Raw genomic sequence first — 18,362 nt, 5'->3', positions numbered from 1 at the left:
TGCTTGCTCCAGAGGCTGAGGCACAAGGATTGAGAGTTCAAAGCCAGTCTCAGCAAAAGTGGGGCACTAAGCAATTCAGTGAGACCCAGTTTCTACATAAAATACAAAATATGGCTGGGGATGTGGCTCAGTGGTCGAGTGCCTCGAGTTCAATCCAAGTATGAAAAGCCAAAAAAAAAAAAAAAAAAGATAGTGTGTTAGAAAATTTCAGTTTACTCATTACCCTTTATGCTACATGCATTTCATTTAACTTTGCTCTAACACATATTGTATATATACTGGTCAAAGGAGCTCTAATTTTATAATATCTATTCTGTAGATATTAAAGAGGTTGCCCATGTAGGACAAAAATAGAGTTAGTAAACTAACACATTTTGAATATTTTGTGTTAAAATTCATGGAAAGGCAATCTTCTGAAAAGGATTTTTGGAAGCGATATTGTAATAACATATCTAAGTGACACATGTTCCTGTATCACATGTGAAATAGGCGGGAAGGAAATGGAAGAAGATTCTAGGCTAGAATGATCTTACTTATAAGACACTTTCATATATAACACTCATTACACATGTGTAGTGTATTCAGCACTCCTATGTACAAACTTAAGTCCTTATTTGGAACATCTTAATCTTTTAGATGTTTAGAAATGCACAAAGTATGTTAAAATTAGAGGCAGAAAATTTAAAAAAAAATTGTAGGAAATTGACAGCTAATTTGCATTTTCTGTATGGCGCAAGACAACACCATAAGGCCAAACAAACAAGTCTATAGTCCAAATGAGACTCAGGGATCCACTTATTTCCAACCTCTCTGTAATTTGATCCCAATCTATCTCTCTAGGGAAGAGAAGACCTTCTTAAGCATTCTCCAACCCTGCAGCAAGAACAGCATGCCCAACATTCTCTAAGTATGGCAGGCAGGTGTCTCTTTCTTTGTTTTTGTGCACAGAGAAAGCCAAGAGTGGCCTGGCTTTCCACCCTGGCTGAGAGGAGAGAGAAGGCAGGGAGCCCAGGCTCTGCTTTGGAGCACACTGCCTGCCCACCAGGGATATTCTTGGACCTGCACAGCCCTACTAATTTGCTCCTAGAATAAAGCACCAAAGCACAACAAAACACTGCAGTAAATACGTGTAAAGAAACCACAGATGTTGACATGACAACCTGTGTCCTTGTTGTCATTGTCTCAGAAAGCTTCTTAAACTGGTAATCAAAGGTGCACACAAGGACACAAGGGGACACCTGCTTATTCCCCACACAGGGGCTCATTCTCCACATGGCTATTTCCTATTGTGTCTCTCATTTGCACACTTTGAAAAAAGAATGAGGGGTATTCAAGACCACCCCAAACAAAATCAAATCCTACCTAAACCTTGGCTCATGGCAAGTGGGATCTTGTGCCCAACTCATCCTATTTCTTGGCATTCTCTCAGTTTGCCACTGCCCAGCATGGAATTAAAAGTCCAATTTAACAGGAAAGCAGCACTAAAATGGTTTCTGAAATCTACTTAAAATTCAGGGGCCATGCAGTCTTTAGCTGGACTCAAATATTCAAAGTCTCAATGTTTTTATTTTTCAAAACACAGAGATATGATAATAAGTACCATGGTGCCCACTGCCTGATGAGAACCCAGAGTCGGGGCAGAGTGAGTTACCAGGCAGACTTTTCTAGCAAGTTAAAGTGGCTGAGGGTGATGGGGGATGTGGGAGTCAAAGGTGAGCAGGGGACACCACTTGGCTCAAGCTCTACATTTCATAAAAGATCTCAAATCTGCGCTATAGACCTTATCTCCAAATGAGGCTGGATACATTTGTAAGGATTCCATGATGAAACTCCAGACAGATATTTATTACATAATTATCTTGAAATCCCCAAACAGATTTCTACCAAGTATGGCCTTTGGGTTTGGTTTTAATAATACCAATAAAATAATACCAGATAAAATAGAAGTGACCTAGATATCTTGAGTATATTATACTTGAGAGAAAAACCTCTGAAGCTGGAATGTGCTGAGTTCAAATCCTGGCCTGACTCTGTGTTGACTGCCCTTGGCTGAGTAGCAGCACAACTTTTCATCTGTGAGGTGTAGACAATTTAGTATGTGCCTCTGAGAGCTGTTGTCAGGATTAAATAAATTTATGCATGAAAAATGCTTAGCAAATTGTTGAATACATTTAAAGGATCAATGAATGTTAGCTCTTTTTTTTACTTATAAATAGAGAAGGAAAAGAGACTTAACTCTCAGCATCCCTTTATATTAAGTTAAATAGTTTTGTTATTAGGAATCAAAAGTTTATGCTATTACAGGTCCTATTATAAAGTCATATTCTGAGTTCATATCACTGCTTACTTTCCTTAAGTGCTATGGGTATTCAGAAAAGAAAAAAAAAAAAAACACAATGGTCTGAGCTGGAAAAATCAAGAAGTCTTCAGGGAAGAGGCAGCCCTTGAGAATTTAGCCTGGATGGACAATTGTGCCTGGTGAGAAAACAATTAAAGCTTTTTTTTTTTTTCTTAATGGTACCAGAGATTGAACCCAGATATGCTTTACCACTGAGCTACATCCCCAGCCCTTTTTTAATTATTTATTTTTACTTTAAGACAGAGTCTTGCTAAATTGCTGAGACCAGCCTCAAACTTGCAATTCTCCTGCCTCAATATCAGTTTTGGGATTGTAGGCTTGCACAATCCGCTCCTAGCTAAGAAGGGAATTCTTGAACTAGAGAGTGAAAGAAAAAAAAAAACTAAACATGAATTTTTATGAGGCAGAGCTCATAGAACATACTACATAACTATATATTAAAGGACTGACTTTGTGTAATCATTATTTTTGAACTTTTATTTTCCATTCAATCCTCTGAAACATCCTCAAAAAACTAGGTAGACCAAACTATAGAAGATCTCATTTAGATGTTCCCATGGGAAAGCCACAGTGATTTCCTAAATGGTTAATCCTTATGACTCATACATTTATAATTGTAAAAAGTCTTCCTCATACATTTCTAGGAGCTGGTGTGGTGACTACTCCACTTACAAAAACTGGGAGTGAAAAGCTTTGTCCCTGCAACAGGAATGGATGGATCTGCTCGGTCACTTGGAAATAGCAGGCCCTGTTTCAAAAGCAGCTCTACAGTAGCAGGATATTTAGGGAAGGCAGTAGTATGTCCCACTTGGGGCCAGCCTCCATGCCTTCTTACCCTAGAGATGATAGACCAAGGCTCTGGTAAGGTGAGCAGGGCTGCTTCAAATATACCGATTCACTTCTTTTGTATTAGATCAAGGGGCCTAGAGAGGCTGCAGGTGTCCGACACTCCCTGCCATTCTAGGAAACAGAGAACATAAAATGAATTCTTTTCTCAGAAGATTTTGGATCCATGACAGCACACTCACAAATGAATTTCCTTGTGATCCATGCTGGGTACAGCACACTCAAAGCATCAGGGAATGGGGACAGAGAGACCCATACAGTCGAATGCACTTCACCTTCATTTCTTCTAAAGGGGTTTCACTCCTGCCAAGAGTTTTGCAGGACTCAGGGAAGCAGCTTTTAATTCTTCAGCTTCTAATCCTAATCATTCCACAAGGAAATATTTTCATCTGTATCAACAATTTTCACCCTAAAGTCCCATTTGGGCCTCACCAAACCTTTCCAAAAGAATTACCTACTTGCTAGCAGGAATAAAGTCTTAACCATCATTTTCTCTCCTCAAAAGCTGGTTTTATCAAGCCCCAGTAAATGCTAGTTAACCTGAATTGAATTCCATTAAAAGCCTAGACATTTTGGTTATGTTGAATTATATGGTGACTTGCGATCATGTTTTACCTCTGAGATCACTAAATATTCAAACCTCCTAGGCATCATGTTTTTTGCCACCTCAGAGGAAAGAATTTTCCATGATTCGCTCAACTGCCATCCCTCTGGGTAATATGCACATCGTCAGAAATTGAAAAAGAGAATTAAAACTGTGAACAAAAAGCGAATTCAGCTCTTCGGGTCTGTTCTTAGAGAAATACCCAGGAGCTGTTTATTTTAAATAACAACATTAACTTCCAAATGTGAATAGGTAAAAGCAAAAGATACAAAGGAACTCTGAAAAGTTACTTAGCCTCCCTAAGCCCCTTCTTGAATGGGGAATGAGGTGACCTATCTGCAGACACAGGGCAAAAAAAGATGACAGTGCTGCCGATGCCTAATGCAGCACTTAAATTGTAGTGGATCCTAAAAATAAACAAAATCAACAAGCACAAATAAAAGGAAAGAAAAAGGAAAAAAAAAAGGCAGTTTTCACTCCTTCCCCTTATGGACTCAAAGTGTTGGTGACATTTCTAATATCTCATAGGAAAATCCCCACATTCTCCATCTTCTTAAAGCACAAGAGACAGTCTGGCAAAATTAGGGACATTCAGAAATCGTACACTCGAATATCTTAGGAGTCCTGAAATTCCATTCAGGACTCCTTCCATTCCACCTGCCAAACGTATTATCTGCCCCTGACTGTGATGACCATATGATAATGCGGATGGTGACAAAGATGACAACAGTGACAGTTTTGAGAGGCCACTCTGTTCCCTAGTGTTCTAAGAACTACAGGCATCCAGTTGTTTAGTCCCTGAAGCAATCCAGTGAGAAATTACAATCATTCTTAACCCCATGTTATAAATGATGAAATTGAGGAAGCCAAGACACAGGATGATTAACAAATTTGCCTAAGATCCTGAGCTTAAGGAAGTAGCAGAGCTGAGATTTGAACTCAGGAAATTTGGTACAAGAACCTGTGATCCTAATCACTATGCATTTGAAATACAGAAGGAAATCAGGCTGTAAATTAGATAAGAACCCACATTCAGGTTCGGTTCCTGTCACTGGCTGACTATGTCACCTCAGGCATGTTCTCACACATGTTGACCTTTTTTTGAAGAAAATGCAATTTGAAAAACTTTTATCTGTTCCAAAAGAAAAAAAAAATCTGGAATCTTTTTATCAAAGATGATCTTATCCCCTTAATACACAGAGTTTCCTGCACATGCTGTACTTGAAGGGAAGGCAACAGTCCTTAGTTCCACTGCTCAGCGCCCTCTTGATCTTGGCCTCTGAGTTCTGAGCTGCTAGAACTCTGAGTTACACAGTCTGAAAATTGTTGAACTAATCAATAATCCAAGGGCCTTTACAAGTCAATAATCTACATTTCTGGAGCCTGGAGTTCGGTTCTGCAGGGCTAATCATTTTACCTGCATGGCAGGCCCATTTGCTTACTTACACCTGCCTGGACATTCTGTTAAGAAGAATCGGGTGTCTTGACTTAGCAAGAAAGTAGAGCTATTGACTAATGAGGATTGAGGAGGGCACAAGGACAAGGAATGGTGGCACATGTATTAGGGGTTTTGATTCTAGAAAATTCAGGAATATCCGGATGTTTTAAAACTTGCCCACATCCAGGTTCACTTACCACAGTGTCCCTAGAAGACATCCATCTGACTTGCGCTTGGGGAATTTCCAGTGAAGAAGAGCTCACAGTATTCCAAAGCAGCCTGTGTCAGTTTTAGTTTTTCTTAATTATGAATCTTTTGTTTATGAACTGAAATCTCCCTTGCTGTAATTTTTTTCTATAATAAGACTTTTGTTATGAAAGTGATGAAAAAATATATTATAAAAATAATTCTTATATTTGTTAGTATTTTTCAAATAGGAAAACACTAAATGAGGGATTGTGGAAAAGCTAAGAGATGTGTCCAAGGTCAAATAACTTCTAAGGAAGAGTTCATTCTCCGACTCTACTCATGTCACCAAGTGATTGCTCTTTCTACTTACACTCAATTGCCTCTTGGATGGATTGTGTGTGTGTGCTCGTGTGTGTGTGTGTGTGTGTGTGTGTGTGTCTGTGACTGAATAAATGAGTGTCAGAAAAAGAAGAATGCACAAGAGACATTCAGAGAAAGATGGTTTTCAGAAGAGAATGAAGGGAAAGGCCATTTCAATACTGAATCTCATGGCAGAAACAGATTTATACTGTTGTTAACCAAACTAGTTGGCTTTTCCCTGTTTAAACTCTGCCAGGGCAAGGGATAATTCAATGGTTTTAGCTTCATCTGGAAGTCTGACTCCCATTGAGGCGGGCCAGGACTGGGACAGAGTGGAGATTGGTGTATCTAAACAAGGACAGGCACAGCTCATGCCAGGTTTGCTCCAGACTGTGGGAGTCAGGCATTAGGACAGGGTTGTCAGTGCTGCTCTGCTGGCTGGAGTTGCTGCTCCAGGATTCGTGGGTCTAGAGCAGCACTGTCCAACAGACATATGATGAGTCACAAGGGACCTTTTAAACTTGCCTGTAGCCATGTTTAAAAGTAAATATAGGATGCTGCAGGAAGCCACTGCCCCAGACACCGCTGCCATGCCTGGACGTCTCTTCTCTGGGCAAGGCCTGGTTACCTCAGATGCAAATTCCAAGGCTACCTCTGTGGTCGCTGCAACTGAACTGGAAGTCTCCTGTCAATCAACTGCTGCCTGCACCGCTATCGCCATGGCTGCTGCCTCTGATTCCTCTGCTGCCAGCCTGAGATCTCCTGGAGGTCTTCTTTCTGGATGCTGCTGCCACTGAAGAAACCATTGTCCTGGATGCAACTGAAGCCAACACTGCTGGTGATCGCTGGAGATCGCCTGGTGATGCTGCCCCAACAGCTGCAGTTGCAGCCGCCTTTACTGCTGCTAACCTGCTGCCTGCTGCCAACAACTACCACCACTACCGCTGCTACCACAGCCCAGAGGACTGCTTCAGAGGGGACTCCAGGTTTGGTTGCACATGGCTGCACTCATTTGGGGACACCAGCCAGGGCCTGGGGCCTGGGTGTCAGCAGGTTTACCACCACAAGAGCCTCTGTATGGGGACTCCAGCTGGAACCTACAGGTCTGGTGTGGGTGTGCCTTTAGGTTTGGAGGAGCCTGGGGTCTTCCTGCTGAGAGTGCTGGTGGCCCTTGTCTTGCTGTTGCATTTTGAGGTTGCTCCTTTGCATGAGTGTATCCCAGGTGGTCTCTCTACAAGTAGGAGCAGCATTGAGATCTTGGGACTGCAGCGTGGCCAAGCCTTAGATATCTGAAGCCCAGATCGGTGGATAGAGACTGGGTTCGCGAGGGCTGATCTGGGTTTGGTGATCCAAAAAGATGTCAGAGACATCTGAGAAACTGTTGAACACTGACAGAGACAGTTCAACTTTCCATCAAGACTTATTTTATTTTATTTTTTGGTTCACTAATCTCTGTACCATATTTGGAACAGGGTGTTTTCTATGCATCAGTGTCAGACAATGATATTCATGAATGGTGTTTTGTATTTTTGTTGTATTCTTATGTCTTTAATTTTTTTCTCTTTTTCTTATTCTTCCTCTCTTGTCTACTTTCTTGGATATTCTTTCCAACTTTTCTCCAACCCATAGCAATCTCTGTTGGCTCCTCTTCCACTCTTCCTGTGAATTTTTACTTCTAGCTCTCTCTTCCTCCCTCGCAAATATTGCATATTACACTACCTCTGTTCTCTCATCCACCATTTGAAATTGTAAATTGTTTTAACAAATATTCTGTTTGTACTATGGATAGTTATTGAACTCATTATTTTGATTTAATGTGAGAAAGCAGCAGATGCCCTAGTGGGAGCTATTAGGTTTAAGGCTATATATTGTGTACACTGTATGCTGTTGATATTGGTCCCCCCAGTAAAGGCGAAGCTCTGGAAACCTTCAGGGACACTATAGGTCTACAGGATAAAATTTATCCTGTCTTGAATCCATACTTTTAGATGGAAAAACACACTAACAAAATGAAAAAAAAAGGGGGAATAAAACACCCCAAACAAACCAAGATGCTTCAACAACAGAAGCCACCGATTACACACTACAAGAAATGTCCAAGAAGGAGTTCAGATTGTATATAGTTACACTGATATGTGAAGTAAAGGATAGTATAAGGAGTGAAATCAAAGAAAAAAATGCAGGAAGTGAAAGATCACTTCTATGAAGAGTTAAAGATAGTTAAGAATAAAAAAATAAAAAACAAGCAGAAATCCTTGAAATGAAGGAATCAGTACACCAAATTATAAAACCAATAGAAAGCATCACCAACAGACTAGACCACTTGGAAGACAGAACCTCAGACAATGAGGACAAAATATATAATATTGTAAGTAGAATTTAACTTGTGGAGAAGATGGTAAGAAACCATGAACAGAACATCCAAGAATTATGGGATAACATGAAAAGACCAAGTTTAAGAGTCATCAGAATAGATGAAGGAGCAGAGATACAAACCAAAGGAATAAATTTCCCAAACCTAAAGTATGGAATAGAAAATCAAATACAAGAGGCTTACAGGACCCCTAATGTACAAAATTACAGCAGACCCACACCAAGACACATTTTAATGAGTATGACTAATACACAGAATAAAGATAAAATTTTAAAGGCTGTGAGAGGAAAAAAATCAAATTACACATAGGGGGAAACCAATTCAGATTTCAATTGTTTTCTCAGCCCAGACCCTCAAAAGCTAAGAGGTCCTAGAATACTATATTTCAAGCTCTGAAAAAAAAATGGATGCCAACCAAGAATTTTATATCCAGCAAAATTAAGTATCAGATTTGAAGATGAAATTAAAACATTCCATGATAAGCAAAAGTAAAATAAGTCACTACTAGTAAGCCTACACTACAGAGCATTCTCAACGAAATATTCCATGAGGATTAAATGGGAAAAAAGTGAAAACCGGCAAAAGAAATATCTGCACTAAAGGGAAATTCAACCAAATGAGAAACTAAGACAAACCCAAACCCAGAAATAAATCAAAATGACAGAGAATACAAATCATAACTCAATAGTAACCTTGAATGTTAACAGCCTAAACTCATCAATCCAAAGAGACAGACTGGCAGATTGGATTAAAAGCAAGACCCAATAATATGCTGTCTTCAAGAGACTCACCTCATGGGCAAAGACATCCACAGGCTGAAGGTGAAAGGATAGGAAAAAACTTATCACTCATATGGATTGTGAAACAAGCAGGGGTTTCCATTCCCATTTCGGATAAAGTAGATTTCAAGCCAAAGTTAATCAGAAGAGACAAATAAGGACATTTCATACTCCTTAAGGGAAGCATATGTAAGCAGGACATAACAATTATAAATATTTATGCTCCAAACAATGGAGCATCTATGTACATTAAACAAACCCTTCTCATCAAACAGACCACAATACAATAATACTGGGTGACTTTAACACACCTCTCATAATGGACAAGTCTTCCAAACAAAACCTAAACAAGGAAACTATAGAACTAAATAATACAATCAATAATTTAGACTTAACAGATATATATCGAATATTTCATCCATCAACAAGCAAATATTATTTCTTCTCAGTAGCACATGGCTCCTTCTCTAAAATAGACCATATCTTGTCCCACAAAGCAACTCTTAGTAAATACAAAAAAAAAAAAAAAAAAAAAAAAAAAACAGAGATAATACTCTACGCACTATGAGACCACAATGGAATGAAATTAGAAATCAACAATCAAATAAAAAATAGAAGATACTGCAACAAATGGAGATTAAATAATACACAATTGAATGATGAATGGATACTAGAAGAAATTAAAGATGAAATAAAAAATTCTTAGAGGTAAATGAGAACACTGATACAACATATCAAAATCTCTGGGACACTATGAAAGCTGTACTAAGAGGAAAGTTTATTGTATTGAGTGCATTCATTGAAAGAATAAAAAGTCAACAAATAAATAACCTAACACTACATCTCAAAGCCCTAGAAAAAGAAAAACAAATCAACACCAAAAACAGTAGAAAACAGGAAATAAATAAAAACAAAGCTGAAATTAATGAAATCAAAACAAAAAAAAACAATTGAAAATATTGATAAAACAAAAAGTTATTTATTTGAACAAATAAATAAACTAGATAAACCCCTGGCCATGCTAATGAAGTGAAAAAGAGAGAAAACTCAAATTACTAAAATACAAGATGAAGAAGGAAATATCACAATGGACATGTCTGAAATACAGAAGGTAATTAGAAACTATTTTGAAAATTTATGCTTTAATAAAATAGAAAATATCAAAACATTGACAAATTCCTAGAGTCATATGACCTACCCCAACTGAAAGAGGAGGTCATGTATGCTTTCAACAAATCAATTTCAAGTAATGAAATTTAAAAGGATATCAAAAGCCTACCAACCAAGAAAAGCCCAGGACCAGATGGATTCTCAGCCAAGTTCCACAAGACTTGCAAAGAAGAATTAACACCAATGCTCCTCAAAGTATTCCATGAATTAGAAAAGAAGGAAACCCTTCCAAACCCATTCTATGGGGCTAATATCACCCTGATACCAAAGCCAGACAAAGACATATCAAGGAAAGAAAACTTCAGACCAATATCTCTGATGAACCTAAATGCAAAAATTTTCAATAAAATTCTAGCAAATCCCATACAAAAACATATTAAAAAGATAGTACACTACAATCAAGTGGGATTCATTCTAGGGATTCAGGGTTGGTTCAACATACAGAAATCAATAAATGTAATGCATTTTATTAATAAACTTAAAAACAAAAATTCTATTATCATCTCAATAGATGCAGAAAAAAACATTTAAAAAAATATATCATACCTTCATTTCAAAAGACTAGAAAAACTAGGGATAGTAGGAACATAACTAAAATTGTAAAAGGTATATATGGTAAACCCAAGGCCAACATCATTCTAAATGGAGAAAAATTGAAAGCATTCTTGCTAAAAACTGGAACAAGACAAGGATATCCTCTTTCACCACTTCTATTCAACATCATCCTTGAAACTCTAGCCAGAGAAATTAGACAAAAGAACAAAATTAAAGGGATACAAATAGGTAAAGAAAAACTCAAACTATCACTATTTGTGGATTACATGATTCTATATATAGAAGATCCAAAAAAAAATTCCACCAGAAAGCTTCTAGAACTCCTACATGAATTCAGCAAAGTAGCAGGATATAAAATCTAAGACCCATAAATCAAACACATTTCTTTAAATCAGCAATGAATCCACTGAAAGAGAAATTAGGAAAACTACTCATTCACAATAGCTTCAAAAATACATATATATATAGGAATCAATCTAACAAAAGAGGTGAAAGACCTCTACAGTGATAACAACAGAATACTAAAGAAAGAAATTGAAGAAAACTTCAGAAGATGGAAAGATGTCCCATGCTCCTGGACAGGCAGAATTAATATTGTCAAGATGGCCATACTACCAAAAGTGTTATACATATTTAATACAATTCCTATTAAAATGCCAATGACATTCTTAATAGAAATAGCAAAAGCAATCATGAAATTTATTTGGAAAAATAAGAGACCCAGAATAGCTAAATCCTTAGCAAGAAAAGTGAAACAGGAAGCATCACAATACCAGACCTTAAACTATACTACAGAGCTATAGTATACTACAGAGCTATAGTAACAAAAATGTCATGGTATTGTCACCAAAATAAACTGTAGGCCAATGGAACAGAATAGAGGACACCGAGACCAACCCACGTAAATATGGTTATCTCATACTAGACAAGGGTGCCAAAAACATTCACTGGAGAAAAGACAGCCTATTTAACAAATGGTGCTGGCAAAACTGGAAATCCATATGTAGCAAAATAAAATTAAACCTGTATCTCTCACCCTACACAAAAATCAACTAATGGTGGATCCAAGACTTAGGCACTAGAACAGAGACCCGGAGCCTAACAGAAGAGAAAATAAACCCAAATCTTCACCACGTCGGCCTAGGATCTGATTTCCTTAATAAGACTCTTAAAGCGCAAGAAGTAAAATCAAGAATCAATAAATTGGATGGATTCAAATTAAAAGCTATTTCTCAGCAAATGAAACAATTAATAACATGAAAACACATCAAGGAGAGAGCCTACAGATTGGGAGAAAATCTTTGCCACATGCACCTCCAATAAAGCATTAATCTCTAGAATATATAAAGAACTCAAAAAACTTAACACCAAAAAACCCAAATAACCTAATTAAAAAATGAACAATAAAGGAACTGAACAGACACTCCACTGAAGAAATACGATTGATCAACAAATATATGAAAAAGTGTTCAACATCTCTAGCAATTAGAGAAATGCAAGTCAAAACCACTCTAAGATTTCATCTCACTCCTGTCCAAATGGCAATCATCAAGAATACAGGCAACAATAATGTTGGAAAGGATGTGGTAAAAGAGGTACACTCATACATTTGCTGGTGGGACTGCAAATTGGTGTAACCACTATGGAAAACAGTATGGAGATTCCTCAGAAAATTGGGAATGGAACCACCATTTGACCCAACTATCCCACCCTTGGTTTATACCCAAAGGACTTAAAATCAGCATGCTACAGTGATGTAGCCACATCAATATTTATAGTAGCTCAATTCACAATAGCTAGACTATGGAACCAACCTAGGTGTCCCTCAATAGATGAATGGATAAAGAAAATATGGTATATACATTCAATGGAATATTACTCAGCTTTAAAGAAGAGTAAAATTATGGCATTTGCCATAAATGGTTGGAGAATACCATGCTAAGCAAAATAAGCCAATCCTACAAAACCAAAGGCCGAATGTTTTCTCAAATATGCGAATGCTAATTCACAATAAGGTGTGGGGGGGGCGCATTAGGGAAAAATAGCATTACCTTAGATTAGGTAGAGAAAAGTGATGGGAGGGGAGGGGAGAGGATGTGGGGATAGGAAAGATAGTAGAATGAAACAGACATTATTACTGTATGTAAATATGTGACTACATGACCAATATGATTCTGCAACATGTACACTAGAAAAGTGAGAAATTATATACCATCTTTGTATGAGATATCAAAGTGCGTAAATGCATTCTACTCTCATGTATAACTAATTAAAACAAATAAAAAAAATTAAAAAAAAAACAGAAAAGAAACCAACTCTTAAAATGGCAAAAAAGAGTAAACACTAAAGTGAACTTTAATGTTTTGCTTAAGTTAATATACCCCCAGATATAATCATTGCATGATGTCCTCAGTATAAAAATTATTAAGAAGCTATTTTTCATTCTTTGATTCATAGTAAGTCTTTGAAACCTGGTGCCTATTTTTTGCTTAGAGCATACCTCCATTTGGACAACACATTTCAAGACTCCATAACCACGTATGACTAAAGGGCTCTCCTGTTGGACAGAGCAGGTCTAGTGTAGTTCTCCCACTCTCACTTTCTCCCTGAGAATCTCATTCAAGCCATAAGAAGACTTCCTAAGAAGTCTTCTTCTCTAAAGCCTTCCATCACCGGCAGACGAACAAGCTTTCCTTCCAATTCCCATAGCACTCTGTCCATGAGACTCACATCAGAGTCTCTGTGGAACTCAGCACATTAGGTCACAGCAGTGATCTATGCATGCATCTGGGTCTCCCATCAGCTTGGAGCTCCTTGATGCTCATCATGTCCTGTTTATCTATATATCCCCCTTAACACAGCCCAGCATACTACTGGTCAAATTGTGGTCCCTGGACCCTAAGAAGCACCTGAGAGCTTGTCAGAAATATGGAATGTATTTTTTCACAAGTTCTGATGGAGGATGAGCAGGAGCTTGTTAAAGTTTGAGAAGTTCAGATCTAGTGCAGTCATTCTCACTCCTGTACTTTAGAATCACCAGGACAATTGTAGAGGGCCAATTTCCAGAAATTTTCCCTAGGAATTTCTCACTCATTGATTTGTGGAGGGGCTGTGTGTGTGTGTGTGTGCGTGCGTGCGTGCGTGCGTGCGTGCGTGAGAGAGAGAGAGAGAGAGAGAGAGAAATAGAGAATAAGTTCCTCCAGTCAGTATAAGGCTTAATCTGAGAATCATTTGTCTTCCTTACCTGGAAAGTGTTTCAGCACAGTGGAGAGAATTGAGAGGGGAGGAATAAATACAGGGGAAACACCAATTTCTATATTGATATTCACATGGACTCCAGTATCCCTGCCTTGCTCTGGGAACTATAAAGAGCAACATTTAATTGTCCTTTTGAGAGCATATCTTGTTTTCTGTTCCCTGAACAAATAAATAAATCATTAATTCTGTTTCATTTTACAGTAAGGGAAAAGGAATCTAGACAGGTTTAGTTGCTTCTCTGGACCACATGGCCTTTCAATGGGAAAACGAAAATTATAGGTTTCCACGCTTCCAGTCTTCCTGCTTATACACACCTAAAAGATCACTTCTCCCCACTCCTCAAAAAAAAAAAATACACACAAACTTCAAATGTGGCTCTCATTTTGATGAAGCAGGAGAGGTGTGCAGAACAGCAGCAGGTGCCTACCCTGGGTCCAAAGCAATCTAACCCTCCACCAGGTCCTGGAGAATCTGCTTATTACAGCCCTTCTGCTGTGTGTTTTGGCAGATAACACAGGTGCACTCAGCAAGTCCAGTGTGGCCTACAAGTTCTCACTGAGTCCTCCCAACCCTCTCTACTGGCTCTGTCTCCCTTCATTCTGCCCCAAGTCATAACTTACAGCCTTGCACACACTACCTCTCCTAATTCTGGGAACTTGTGAGGTTCTTCTCTCCATCCAAATGCTCTAATAAATTCCTACTAATCTCTTCAGCATCAAATCAAACATGCATTCTTTCTGAGAAGTGTTCCCCCAATTTACTTAGGTTAACAGTCATGATCTCATTTATGATTCAATGTAATATATGCCCAACTCTATTAAAGACTTTGAAGCAAAGCATGCTAGAATCATTTAAATACTTGTCCATCTCCCCAATAAATCTAAGCTTCTTGATGAGAGGGATGCTATCATATACACGTGAATGTCCCCTCAGTACCTCTCATATGTCAATTTTAAATAAGTAGTGATAATATTGATTAGATAAAAGAGGAATCAGATGGATGGATGAATGAATGAGAAAGGTAGGAAGCTAAGAACTCTGCCTTCTATTCCTTTTTCACCACGGATTTTTAATTTCAGTATTATATTTTAGTGCAGTCTTAATTTTCCAATGTATACATAATGAGTCTTTTGGTATACAGTTCTATAAGTATGAGCAAATGTGTATATTTATGTGACTACCACCACAATCAGGTCACAGAACAGTTACATCATATTGTAAAATACTCCCATGAAGGCCTTTCTGGTCAAACACTTTCTCTACCCTGGAAACCACATATATTCTCCATATCTTTAGCTTGTCTATCCCATAAGATCATACACATGGAATTATACAATATGTAACTCTTTGAAACCAGCTTATTTCACTCAGCATAATGTCTTTGAAATTCATCTGTGTTGTTGCAAATATCAATAGTACTGAGTAATATTCTATATTATGGATGGAACACAGCTTGTTAATCCATTAATCACTGAAGCATAATTAGGTTTGTTTCCAGTTTCTGGAGATCATTAATAAATCTGCTACTGACATTTGTGTACAGGCATTGTGTGAATATAATTTCTCATTTCTCTAGGTTAAGTATGTAGGAGTGGAACTGCTGAATAATAAAGTGTGTGCAACTTATAAGAAACTATATGCCAAAATATTTTTTTCCAGAATGATTGTACCATTTTACATTCCTGGAAACAATGGTATGAGAGTGTTATTTGCTTACATGCTTGCCAGCAATTGGTGTTGTCAATTTTCCTAATGTTAGTGATTCTTATGGGTATGTGGTGACATATGTTTTGGTTGTTGTGGGGTTTTTTGCTATTGTTGTTGTTTTGTACCAGAGATTAAATCCAGCGGTGCTTAACCACTGAGCCACATCCCCAGCCCTTCTTTATATTTTATTTATAGAAAGAGACTAGCTAAGTTGCCGAGGGTCTTACTAAGTTGTTGAGGCTACCTTTGAACTCAAGATCCACCTGCCTCAACCTCTGGTGCTGCTGTGATTACAGGTGTGTGCCACCATGCCCTGCTCATGTGGTAATTTACATTTCCCTAAGGTCTAATGATTTTGAACATTGTTTAATGTGCTTATCTGTCATCCTTTATCTTCTCTACTAAATGATATGCTCAAATGTTAGCCAATTGTTTAAAAAGTGGCGTTTTGTTTACTTTTTATTCTTATGTTTCGAGAATTCTTGGTATGTCTGGCTATAAGTTCTTTGTTGGATATATATTTGCAAATATTTTTATCCCAGTGTTTTAATGGTTAATTTTTAAGAGCAAACATTTCTAATTTTGATGAAGCCATTTTTTTATGATGTATTTTATCTATTTTGTTTTTAGCGTCTTATCTATACTGGACTCTTTGCCTAATCCAAGGAAATGAAGATTTTTTTTTCCTCCTGTTTTCTTCTAAAATTTTTGTAATTTTATGTTTTATACTTAGATCTATTTTCCATTCTGAGTTAAATTTTGTATAAATTGTAATCATTGTTGAAGTTAATTTTTTCCCTGGATGGTGCCATAATTGTTCCAATACCATTTGCTGGAAATAATAGCCTTTCTCCACTTAAGTAACTATATAATGCAACCTTGCTTAACTCAATTATTAGTTCTAAGAGGGTTTTGCGTAGATTCCATGGTTTTTTTTAATAAAAACTATCATCTCTTTGAGAATAACAAGCTTTATTTTTCCCTTTGCAATCGAGATGATTTGCATTTCATTTTTCTTGCTTTATTGCAGTGGCTAGAACTTTCATCATATGGTCGAACAGGAGTGGTAAGAGTGACTATCCCCAGCTTTTTCCTGCTCTTTGGTATCTTATCATTAAGTATGAAGCTATTATAGATCTTTTGTAGAGGACCTTGATCCGAAGTTTCCTTCTATTCCAAGTTTTATTTAAGAAGTTTTTGCTCCAGACATGTCCCCCCATCAAAAACTAGCTGTGTGAATTTCAGAAACTTTGAATTTAAACTCCTTTGTCACATCCTTTCTGTTATGATGAGGTATTGTATATGTGTGACTTCATGAGTGTGAGAAAGCATTCAGTACATGCCACAAAGGAATGAGATAATGCATTTCCTTAGGGGAGGTAAAATAAAATATCTTTGTAAATAAAATATTTTTTTTGGAAAATATCTAAAAACTGTAATTTTTCTATGTGTATTTTCTAAATAAAGCTGGGAGAGAGACAACTCAGTAGGATGAGAGAAATTCTTTTATCTATTGAAAACCTTACTTTTAAAATCTAAAAAAAAAAAAGTGGAACAGAACAAAGTGTAATACCTGATATTTATTCCCATTATATTTCTGACTGATTTTTTTTTCAATTCATGACTTCTAACAATAGGCCAGGCAATGTTCTAAGTGTTCTGAATTTTTTGTCTCACAAAATTTTACAGAGATTCTACACCATAGGCCTTGTGCCCATATGAACCAGAATTCTTGAATTTCAGAAAATAAATTTGAGCGTCATGTAAGAAATTATTTTTTCAAATAAACAATAAATAAATGAGCTGCCCAGCAGTAGAAAAGGATGGTTCTTAAGTCTCAAGGAACCTGAAAACACATGGGAAGTTTTGGGAGAAGTTTCCCCCAACTCTGAAAATATGATGACTACTGTACATCACATATATGTGACATATGTGGCTTAAAGGTTGACATAGAAAGCAAAGCCAAGATAAGAGTGCACCCAAAAATGGCCTGTGGGTCTTCTCCTGAGACCAACACTCTGCTCTCTGCTGTCCTGATGGACTCCTCCAACCCCACAGCTCAATCATACTCCTCCATTACTTTCTCAGCAGCAGGAGTCAAATTATACAATTTTTGAATCCAGGCTTTTCTACTCTCACAATAATTGGCTTTAAGTATGTGACATTATCTTTTTATATCTAAAGAGCTCTGCTGTTGAAAAAAACAAGTTAAAAAGAGTTTGGGTCATAGCTGCCTACCTTAAAGACTATACTTATTTAAGGATTAAAAGACAGAAAGGAAAGTGGAAGGGAGGGAGAATGGGAGATAGGCAGAGTGTCAGATACATAGTAACAGGTACTGATTTCCTTCAGACTCTGAAAAGAAAAGAAAAAAAAAGCATATGCAACATATTTGCCAAATGTCTGTTTTGGGCATGCATCTATGGTTGGCCTGGAATGGAATTCTCCTGGAGGGAGCACACATGGTTTTACTTAATGTATTCTGAATGATACAGCAACACCCACAGCCAGGTCAAAGCAGAAATCTTCTTACAAGATTTGTACGTTTCCTAGTTTCTCTTAAAAGTCCTTTTCTATTTAGTCAACCCAGAACCTTGTGAGCTGAATTGGGCTAAAGGAATGTTCTCAGATCACAGAGGAAGTTACAGCCCAGAGAGGTTAGGGAATTTTCTCCTGGTCTCAACAGCTACAAAGTGGCAAAGCCCACTTATTAGATTATTTGA

General features: G+C 37.5%; 1 protein-coding gene across 1 annotated transcript in view; it reads right to left on the bottom strand.

Annotated features, from left to right (window-relative positions):
- Sorcs3 (sortilin related VPS10 domain containing receptor 3) overlaps nucleotides 1-18,362 on the bottom strand; it is a 578,947-nt gene that overhangs the window by 147,526 nt on the left and 413,059 nt on the right. The window lies entirely within an intron of this gene.

The sequence above is a fragment of the Marmota marmota genome, unplaced genomic scaffold, assembly GCF_001458135.2.
Source record: "Marmota marmota marmota unplaced genomic scaffold, marMar, whole genome shotgun sequence".
NCBI classification, from domain to species: Eukaryota; Metazoa; Chordata; class Mammalia; order Rodentia; family Sciuridae; genus Marmota; species Marmota marmota.
This window is presented reverse-complemented; position numbering and strand designations above follow the sequence as displayed.